At 35.1% G+C, this 11,648-nt stretch overlaps 1 protein-coding gene across 1 annotated transcript in view; it reads right to left on the minus strand.

Annotated features, from left to right (window-relative positions):
* LOC136831368 (orexin/Hypocretin receptor type 1-like) overlaps positions 1-11,648 on the minus strand; it is a 166,276-nt gene that overhangs the window by 111,742 nt on the left and 42,886 nt on the right.

Genomic DNA, 11,648 nt, shown 5'->3' on the forward strand with positions numbered 1-11,648 from the left:
ACTCAAACTGATATATTACTTAACCATACATATGAATTAAATTTCTTCAGGTTAGGCAGCCAATCTGTTGCGTGTTAGCAGCTTAGTGCCGATCATAACTCAGTGCGCTTACCTTATGTTCGTGCAGTGCCCATGTCAAAGTTAGTAGGTTAGTTAGGCTAAGTGTTTACAGTGTGCATTTGTTCAGGCGTAGATTTATCCTGTCATCCCAGTCTGTTAGTAGAAGCATCTATATCCTTAGGTAGGTTAGGCCAGTACCAGCTACAATTCAGAACCCCCTCTCTTAGCAGTTAGGTAGTGGTTCCTTAGATGTGCAGAGCCACAATCCACCTTATGTAGGGTCATGGGCCAGTAGGGAGGAATTAGCTAAGACCCTCATACCCGAAAGGGTGTGAAGGTCCTTTTTTGGGGGGGACCTGTCAAGGATATATATTCCTCCCTCCTATTTAGCTGCTATCTAGCTAACTTATAGAGAGAATTATACTTCAGTTAGCTTATATTACGCCAGTAAGGCGGAACTCAGTTGTTTTCACTCATATGGACAGAGAACGCATGCTCCACGGCCTACAGGAAATACTCCAGGCAGGGTGACAATGGCCTCCCTTAAAACCTCAAGTACCAGAACACACCCAGATTTCTCCCTTAAAGATCGTACGATGCTGGAACAATAGCCAAAACCTTCGCTCTCCCATCACCTGAGATGGGTTAGCAATTAGTGTTCAGGGAGCCCAAAAGTCGTATCGAACTTAGGGATGTGCGGTGATTTATTCTGTAAGGCCTAGTCCTAAGGTCCTTGTCTGTGATTTGTTGGCGTATGACTCCTTGGCAGGTACGTTGACCAGAGCTGAGACACTTCACGGTGGCCATGTTGGGGAAAACAGAAGCTCACTCTTAGTCTGACCCCATCTGCAGCGGACTGGGCCAGTGGTTCCTCCATCTCCGCCACGGACTGTCTCCGTAAACACCTGGAATGGTTGTAGGCGCCTATAACAGTCATAAAAGGTTTGTACGTTTGCGAGTAGTCGAATAGCCAGCCCTGTCCCTTGTACTTAACTCCTTAATTTCCATTTCTTTTAAACTTTTAACCTCTTCCTCCATGAAACAATCTTCCCTTTGTTAGAATCCTACCTGTATCCCCTCCCTTGCCATTTAGGCACTTTGAACTCGAGTAAAGATACCGAAATAACAATCACTTATCCCTCCACCAGTGCAATCTAAGGGCTATTTAAGTTATTTAAGTTAAGTTGTAATAGCGTGTTAACTTGGGCGCTTATAATTACGCAGGTTCATTGTTAACGCATTATGCTGCTCCAATTTCAGATTATATTTACGTGCTTTTCGTCAAAAGCACCTCTAGGCTACGCGTTATGTGTTGTATTTAAGAACGTGTATTAAGTAATCTTCTGTAGGAAGATTCCATTTTAGCTCTGAGCAGGGCTAACCCAGAACCTCCTCTTTTCAGGAGGGACACGTGGCATGATTGTACCCATGCTTCCATAAATCTCCCGCCTGCCACCCACTCAATTCCTGGTCATAGTTCAGAGAAGTTTCCTGCATTGGCCAACTGTTCTTATGAAGTATTCTTCCATCCCGGAAACCATCATTTGCACATTATTTCACAAAATCAGGCATATCGAATGTGATTATTATCATTGAACTGATTATTGCAGATTGGCTCCCATTTGTATCCACTTGCTTGTTGCCAATTCATGTCAATATTGTTACTGTGCCCCATTCTGAATCTGCCCTCAGTGATTATGTTGTATTATGACTAAATGTTGATTTTACTGTTTATTTGCTAAGTTTTTATAAGTAAATCCCTGCAAATTGGCAAACGAATTCCCAATTCCAATATGGCGACCCTTCCACTCCAAATTATAACCTGCTGAAAATTCTGGAGGCAAGTTCACTAAATCCTTTGTTTACAAACTGAACTCCCCCGGTTTTGCAGGCAGCATCAATTATAATTTTGTGTTTAAATCCTTATCAAAACCAAGTCCAGTCTGTAACAATATATATATATATATATATATTATTATATAGAAGATATATATATATATATATATATATATAATATATATATATATATATATATATATGTATGTATGCATGTATGTATATATGTATATATGTGTGTGTGGAAAAAACACATAGCAATTTGAGAATGAATACGACCAGTGCTTAAAACTATCCAAGGAGGGAGTAATTAGTGAAAAGATCATAATCATGTTAATAAACAGAGAAATAAAAGGAGACAGTGGCTACAGTTTCTTTTTATTTCATCTTCCGGTGCCGTTTTCTCTTTCAAGTTCTGCCAGTTTTTGGGGAGTATTTTCCTACTCACTGTTATATAAAAAGGCAGGAAATTTATAATATCGGTTGTGACTCATGGCAAGCGAGCTTAATCAAGAATTTAACTTTGAGATATTATGCCATTTTTCGTCATCATTTGGCGAAAATAATTCAGACCTAATTGAAGTAACACTTATATTTTGTCCTGTGAGCATTGGTATATATATGATACATTGAGATAATTTCCTATGCACTAGTAGAATATATCTTACTGTGAAGACGTTTTCGTTTTACGTTTAGTTCATATAAATGATAGTGCTAAGGTAAATTACAAAAGTTGAAAAAACTCATTCTAAACACTGGTAACAGGTAATTTTTACTTGAAAAAAGTAAATGTAATCTTGTTTGTTAATTGACATTCTTCAGTGATTTATAGAAAAAATCGTAATTAGTAAGTAAATATAAGTGTCGCAATTTTGATAAAAAGCTCAGCAATACATAGCAAGAAAGAGGGAAAGAGATTTACTTGAAGACAGTGGTTCCTATTCTCATTAACGCAATCACAACCGTGTTTATTAGGTTTCTATATCATGAACCGCTGGCCCATTTAATCTCCATTAATTATTACCGCTCTAGTGATAATGCACTGAACAACATAGTGAGGGAAGATATACGATGAACATAGATAATTCATATTTTATTGCATAATCCTTGCAATTTATCTTAACGCTGTAATTATTTAGCAACATTAGGCTTTACATAGCAATTTATCATGTTACATGTCCCAAACACGTCTCAGCTTTCTAATTATTTAGATGTTTTGCAAACGCATGTTTATTTGATACATTAAAATATCCGTTAGGCATGAGCTTTATCTCGTTCGCAACTAAACTCTCAAAATTTCATGTGAATAAGCTCTTCCTAAAGAACATAATGGGAAAAGACTTAATTGTATGTGTTAGAGATTTTTCTGTTGCAATAGTTCGTTTTATGAATAGTTAAAGCAGAAATGTAGGCGGTAGCCAATAATAAAATTCTGATTATTCTCAGTTTTGACGGGAAATAGAGAAGATATAAGCTGAAGTAGATCATTTAAACAATTTCTTATTTCACAAAGGAAAAGAAGAAGAACATTAGGGCAAGTAGCCATCAGGGAGGCGGGAACCAAACGAAAAATCACCGAGGATGGACACTTTCAGAGGAGCTGGCGTCGTCTGCTGGGGAACTGAAGGGCTGATGGTTCATTCACATCCAATAGCTAACGGTACTTGAAAAACTGACTGGTTGATAACTATGGATTCCCCGATAGTTTCCATCTATTTTTAGATAATAAAAAATAATGGTGCTTTAGTCCCAAGTTAAGTCACCTGTAAAGCGAAATTCTCTCTCTCTCTCTCTCTCTCTCTCTCTGTCTAGGAACAAGTTTCATGGCATAATTTCAAAATAAGATATAATTTAAGACAAATATAATAAATCACTTTAAACTTTTCAGTCTAACTGAAACTACAGTACTATTCTCATCAGATCAGATAAATTGTCCAAGAAAAATTCCCTGAAAAAAGAAGAGGAAGGATGAGGAGTAAGCGTTTTGATGTTAGTAGAGGAAGGAATAGAAGATGAACCGATGAAAGCAAATAATTATTACTGTCTTTGTATTCATTCGAAGTGATAAAAATAAGCTTTAAATCCGACGGTCGCCATACACTGAATCATTGAACTTTGTCAGTTATAGTTATTTCAGCAAATTCCATCCAATCATGCGCACTTACTGTAATTTCTTCCTCCGTAATTCTTGTCATAGTATAATAAGGATGTTTATGCACACACTCACGCATCCTGTCAGTTGCAAGACGAAATTCGCAGGTGAATGTTTTCATCTTTTAAAAAAACTCTTCGCTTGTTTTGACTTGGAGGTGGGCTGCATTGACACTGCATATCCTCGTGCCAATAAGAATGTTGGGTATATGCCTAACTTTGTGTGTGTATATATATATATATATATATATATATATATATATATATATAGTTATATATATATATATATATATATATATATATATATATATATATATATTATATATATATATATATATATATATATATATATATATATATATATTTATTTATTTATTTATTTATTTATTATATATATATATATATATATATATATATATATATATATATATATATATATATATATATATATAAACGTATAAATGTGAATATCTGAAGATAGGTAGAATGGAAAAGGGGACAAAGAGAGAGAGAGAGAGAGAGAGAGAGAGAGAGAGGGACAGAGTGTAATAACGGCGTTCCTCTTTGAAGTCCCAAGACTGGCATTTTCTTTTGGGTCTCCCGAAGCATGAAAACCAACAGGAGTCTCCGGACTTCACTAAAAGAAGCTGCATATTCGCTGGATTTTGTCGCCCAAAGAGACAACAGATTTAAGAAAGTCCTGTCTTGTATTTTTTATGAAATGCAGATAAATTCCTTCCTTCAAAGTTAGTATGCTAGTATCTGTCTTGATTGAGAGTGCAGTTTTTAGTTTTCTGTAAAAGAAAACTATTCAGATGGCTGTTTGTCTGTCCGTCCTCACTTTTTCTGTCTGCCCTCAGATCTTAAAGACTAGTGAGGCTAGAGGCCTGCAAATTGGTATGTTCATCTTCCACCCTCCAGTCATCAGATATACCAAATTACAGACCTCTAACCTCAGTAGTTTTTATTTCATTTACGGTTAAAGTTCGCCATGATCGTGCGTCTGGCACTGCTATAGGTGCCAACGACATAGGCCACCACCGGGCCGTAGCTGAAAGCTTCATGGGCCACGTGAGAGCGTTTCATGGGCCTTGGCTGAGAGTTTCATACAGCTTTATGCGCTGTACAGAAAACTTGATTGCGCTGAAGAAACTTCGACGCATTTTTTTTTTTTTTTTTTAATTCACGTAAAGAGTGAAGTCAGAATTTACATAGTGTACCATGCCGAGACAGATACCTTTTGTTCTTCTTAACTTAAAAGACAGTAAACGTGATGTTTGACCAAAAGCGCTTCTTTTGCTCTTCGTTGGAAATAATTGCTGTCGATATGATTCAAGTTTCTAAAAAAAATAAAATGGGTAAATGCATTGTCTTCCGTCAAAAGCTTCTGAAACGCTTAGTATTAACTATATTTGACTGATGAAAATAATAGTTAAATAAACAGAATAATGTATTAAAAAAAAAAAAAAAAAAAAGAGAACACCAAAGTAGGTGTGTACCTGGAATTTTGCTTTTCATGTTTATATACACAGATTCTACATGAAATCAAAGGAAAAAGCAAAACGGAACCACTAAATTTTTCCATCACTGAGATCATATTTTCCCCAGTACATCCGAATTTGCGCTAGGATGAAATTAATTGGAAAATATAATTTATCTGATGATAACACTTCCGATCTCTTGTGCATTTTAGTCTCTACCATCATAAAATTCGGAAAAAAATATTTTACCATATGAAAAATAGTGGCGACATTGATAGCTTATTTCAATGATTTTAAAAACGAAAAAAATAATATTTTGAGATTTGTTTTTCAGTTTTCACAGCCAAAGTATATAAAAAAAACAGTGGAATGTTTTTGTATTAGATATATAAAGCGAATAACGTTCCTTTATCGTTTAAGCTTTCTGGATATCCAGTTTTATTTTTAAAATAGAAATCTGCAGTACTACCGTAGCGTTGTTCGTTATATTTGTTTTAAAAGTAATACAGGAAGTTCTCGTTAAAGTCAAGAAGTGCTGAATACATTAAACAACTGGAACCACAAGCTAAATACCTGACCTGCAAGGTCCAGTGAAATAAATGGAACCTCAACTCGAATACCAGGCCTTCTAGGTCCTATGATATACTGTAAGTGAAACCTCAGGCCATATACAAGTGGAGTTTCAGTCCAAATACCAGGACTTCAAGGTCCAGTGAAACAAGTGTATCCTGAAGCCATATATGAGATAATAGTCTCTCATGCCAAACATCACATCTGTGTCCAGTGAGACAAGTGTTAGTTCAAGCAAATCACCAGAGTTTCAAGATCCAGTGTAATAAGCGGTACCATACCTCCAACTAAATATGATATCTTAAAGGTCCAGCGTAATACGAGGGATTTCAAAGTAAATACAAGATTTTCATGGTTGAATACTAAATATAGGAATTTAAACCTATATCAGACCTGCAGTGTACTCGTACAGTTCTGTAAATGGGAGTTCAGCAAAGCATCATTATATTAACGGCAACAAGCGAATTCAGAACCACACACCAGGTCATACAGGCTCCAGCAGTAAGATGCGCCTCAAGACAAGCGTGGGACCTTGCAAGAGGGACCCTCCTAAAATTCTAAAGTAATAATAAGGAAGATGTTAAGCCAAACATAAAGACCTTCTATGTCCTGTGGTATAAGTGGATAATTAAAACCGAGCAAATGTTCCTCGAATGTTTATCGTCAGCAGCGACTTTGGAGTCAAGAGATCTGTCCGGTAAGAGAATATATATCCCGATGATTATAGGCACTAAAATTGTACGCACTTTGCTGATATATAGCAACGCTCTTCCGTAAAAGGGCTGACCAAAATTACACCACTGGAATGTTAATGCTCTTTTTTACTAACAATTATGTAGATCTCATTTATATTTTATTTTTTGTGTTCAATGACTTTTTATATTTTATTTTTTGCGTTCACTGACCTTTTATGTTCTAATTTTTACTCTTGTTTTTCATTCGAATTCATTCACATCCACGGATAAATCACACCATTTAGTTGGTATTTTTATTTCTCTTTCACATATGCTGACAGTTCTGATCATCTAGGGATTATTTTTACTGCGCATTTATAATGGCTACCATCAACTGCACCCTTTTATTTGTTTGAAAATGAGGGAGCAATTTAATTCCCGCATACATTTAACTAAAGAAGGGACTCATACAAACATATTTGTGCCAGAGATATTGTTCCTTCTAACGATGTTTTTTCAAGATTGCAAATTAAATGAGACGCTGTCTGTAGTAATATGCTCCTAAAGCATGTAAACAAGCAGTCGCTCCCCCAACCTAATTTACCCTTTGTTTATTGAGAATAAAGTCACCGCTGCATGGCGGATCATATTTGACCTAGAAATCAGAGCAAGGCTATCAACATTTTGATCTGTCCTTCTTTTTACCTGGAACATATATTGAGATGACACGGATAAAAAAGGGCAAGGAGAGGAGACTTAATGCCACTCCCTTAAGCAGCTTAAGAAGCTTAGCCCAACTAAGCTGCTCAAAACAACCTTTCTAAAGGCAGATTAAGCTGCTGAATTGTCTTACCTTCGCAGGACCGGGAAGAGGCAACCGAATCGCTGACCACCTGGCGAATGACACATCGTTTGCACACGGGCCCTTAAAAGGAAGAGACAGCAGTAGGCAGTTAGTAGTGTGAGGAGCCATGCAGTAGCAGAGGAGGGGACAGTCATACACGTGGGCGAGTTTACAGTTTGCTGAGAGACCATTCATTTCCCCCGTCCAACTCCAGACTCCAGTCATCCTCGAGGGACAGCGTGCATCGCCAGTGTGATCGTACCTCGTCATCCTTCGCCAGAGACCCGCTTCCCCTAAGGTAAAGTGCGAGTAAAGACTTTTCAGTCACGACCGTTTGCCCTTCAGAAAGTCTGGAGTACCAGCATTTCACTTCTGTCCTTGTGCCAGTTTATCCAGTGCATTTCCAATGTCCTGTGTTCGAGTGTAAAGTGGTCATTCATTCCTCGAGTCTTTGGCACCCTCAGTGCAAACTCGAGTCATATTCGGTGTTATATTGTTCCTCTACTGGCGTGTAATGTGTAAATCTCTCTTGCAGAGGGACCTATTCGCAGTGGACTCATCTTGGACTGTGCCTTGCCCTTAGTCAAGACTCCAGTAGAAGGATCTCCAGGCGTTGCAAGCCCTTTATCAATTTACTTATCCATTTTCCCTACTAATGCTCTCTTTTGTAAATATGATTCTTTATTTTATCCCAAGTGTTTACGTAACATTTCCTTATGAAGCAGGGCCTTCAGCTCCTAAATTCACCCCTTCTTCTTATTCTTTTTTACGATTTCCCTTTACGCAAGTCAGAACTCCAAGGCCAATTAAATAAAGTTTCCGTTGCCGGTCTGTAAAAACACCATAACCCAGGGAGATACGTAAAGAAAAAGAAAAGAAAAAAAAAAATATATATGTATTTATGTATATATATATATGTGTGTGTATGTATATGTATATGTATATGTATATGTATATGTATGTGTGCGTGTGTGAGTGTGTTTATGAATTCTTTTCATATGCACACGTTAAATTGTTTTGTTTTATTCACGAATGTAGAGTCACAAACAGTATTTAATATCCAATTCTCTGTACCTTGGGAATAACTTACATCGAAGGGGAATTGTAAATGATACGTGTTTTGCCCGTGGCAAGACTCGAACCGATGCAACCTTTAGCAAGACCGATAGGCAGTGACTTTAACACTGAGCCTTAAAGAGAGATATAAATTGATATCGAATCTGCTGTACATATGCCTATCGAATTCGCATTCATTTCATTTCAAAGCTAACGATGCTTAATTATATATATATACAACATATATATATATATATATAGATAGCTAATATTTATATATATATATATATATATATATATATATATATATATATATATATATATATGTATGTATGTATTTTATATATATATATATATATATATATATATATATATATATATATATATATATATATATATATATATATATATATATATATATATATATGTGTGTGTGTGTGTGTGTGTGTGTGTGTGTGTGTGTGTGTGTATAAATTGTCATTGTCTTCGACTAGTTTTAAACACCAGACAGAGAGATAAACAGAGGTTAAGGATTTTGACTCAAAGTACGGTGTCGTAACCACTAGTCTTCAGAGAAATGCTGTCACTTTCATTCTTGGGACAAAACAGAAGAGAAAGATAGACCGAGACTGCTAAGATCATCACTTAATCTCATTGACTGCTGTCACGGATGAATTAGACCCCAGGGAGCTTCAATGGCTTTTTATCGATGGATTATCAATAAATGCTTAAGGAGCATTTCTTTTCTCCCCGCAAAAGTCGATTCTTAATTCCCAAGAGAAGACTGGCCAAATAATAGATTAACCTTCACATTTTATAGACATTCCGTGATTAAAGTTTAATATGGCTCTTGAGTCTCCCCTATGCGGAAGAGATCTATTTCTTGTTTTTACTTATTTTGTCTAAATCTATTATCTTGACATTATACGTTGCGAAAATTATTACTTGTTACTAAAATGGTAAAATGGCATTTATGACAATAATCAGATTTCGTTATTTAATTCCCTGCACTCCAGAATATTTCTGTACATGAAAGTTGCTTGTTATTTCTGTCACGTTTTATATATATATATATATATATATATATATATATATATATATATATATATATATATATATATATATATATATATATATATATATATATATATATATATATATATATATATATATATATATATATATATATATATATATATATATATATATATATATATATATATATATATGTGTGTGTGTGTGTGTGTGTGTGTGTGTGTGTGTTTCTAGAGCTCAAATATAAAATAATAAGTAGAAGTAAAAGCCTCACTCCTAATATGTAAAAATAATACTCTCAGAGACAGGTACACATACACATATATATCTACAGTATTTAAAACACATTTTATATATATATATATATATATATATATATATATATATATATATATATATATATATATATATATATATATATATATATATATATATATATATATGTGTGTGTGTGTGTGTGTGTGTGTGTGTAATATAAATATATATATATATATATATATATATGTATATATATATATATATATATATATATATATATATATATATATATATATATATACATATTCCAAAGTGGAGAATGCAGGAACAGCAGCAAAAGAAAATACATAGATAAAACATCCTGAAAAGTGTCTTCGATAATCAGGAGGCGAGTGAGCTAAAATCCATAAATTGAGAGAGAGAGAGAGAGAGAGAGAGAGAGAGAGAGAGAGAGAGAGAGAGAGAGAGAGAGAGAGGCGTCAAAAGACATCCTCAAGAAAACCGATGAGTTTCGTGTTTGCGTTATTTCCCGAGGGAATTCTGGCGGCAGGATGAGCAAGGTCTCCATAAAGTTTCACACCGAGATGGACAGGAAGAATGCTGCTCCTAAAATAGGAATGAAGTTCTCCAAATATCCCAGAGAATGCCGCATGTCAGGGAATAAGATATGTTTTTGTTGGGATCATCTTCTTGAAGCTCCCCGGTTTTATTGCGTAAGATTTTTTGTAAGTCTTCAGTGCAGAGTCCGCTGGCCTGGAGGGAGGTACGAGAGTAGGGGGTTGGTTGGGGGAAGGTTATTGGAGAGGTAAGGAAGGGGAAAGAGGCGACGGAAATATTGTGAGGGAGAGACAATACGTTTTGGAAATACGATGATTCCAACGTAAAAAAACAAAAATAAAAATAAAATCAAATATTCTGACGGACATGGTTTGTTCTCGACTGTCCTTTTGCAGACTAAAGGATAATTGGTTGATTGGTTGATATATATGATATGCAAACTAGCGTCACGTCATTAAGCAATATAAACATTGGATAAAAACGCACCGAAATAAGAGAGAATTTGGAGAGTTTTACCCGCAGATCGCTTTCATTATCTCATATTAAGACTTAGAGGATCGTAAATAACAGAAACTATAAACTCTCCGTATGATTAAAAACACTCACTGCAATGAAGGTACCATTTATATTGAACAGAAAAAGACAACCTACACGAGGGTCCTAAAATGAACACCAAATATCAAAATCTGAGTCATGGGAAAAGTACAGTTGACTTCTTCATCGCAGTACACAAAGAGGAAACACTCTAAATCTGATAGACTAGAATGCAAAATTGCCAGGGGTAAATAGCTATCAACACCAATGAGTAACCCTAGTTTCAAATGAAGCCATATTTTAAAATTGTATTTATACCAGGATAAAGCTACACCATCATAACCCATTTTCCGTGTTAACTAGGGTATGATGCTACACAAGCACACACACACAAACACTATATATATTATATAAATATATATATATATATATATATATATATATATATATATATATATATATATATATATATATATATATATATATATATATATATAAAGTGTGTGTTCAGTTGGGTTTACTTACTTACTGTCAATTCATACATACATGCAAATAAAATAAAATTATCAAAATGTAAGCGCAAGAGTAAAA

The sequence above is a fragment of the Macrobrachium rosenbergii genome, chromosome 48 (genome assembly GCF_040412425.1).
Source record: "Macrobrachium rosenbergii isolate ZJJX-2024 chromosome 48, ASM4041242v1, whole genome shotgun sequence".
NCBI lineage: Eukaryota > Metazoa > Arthropoda > Malacostraca > Decapoda > Palaemonidae > Macrobrachium > Macrobrachium rosenbergii.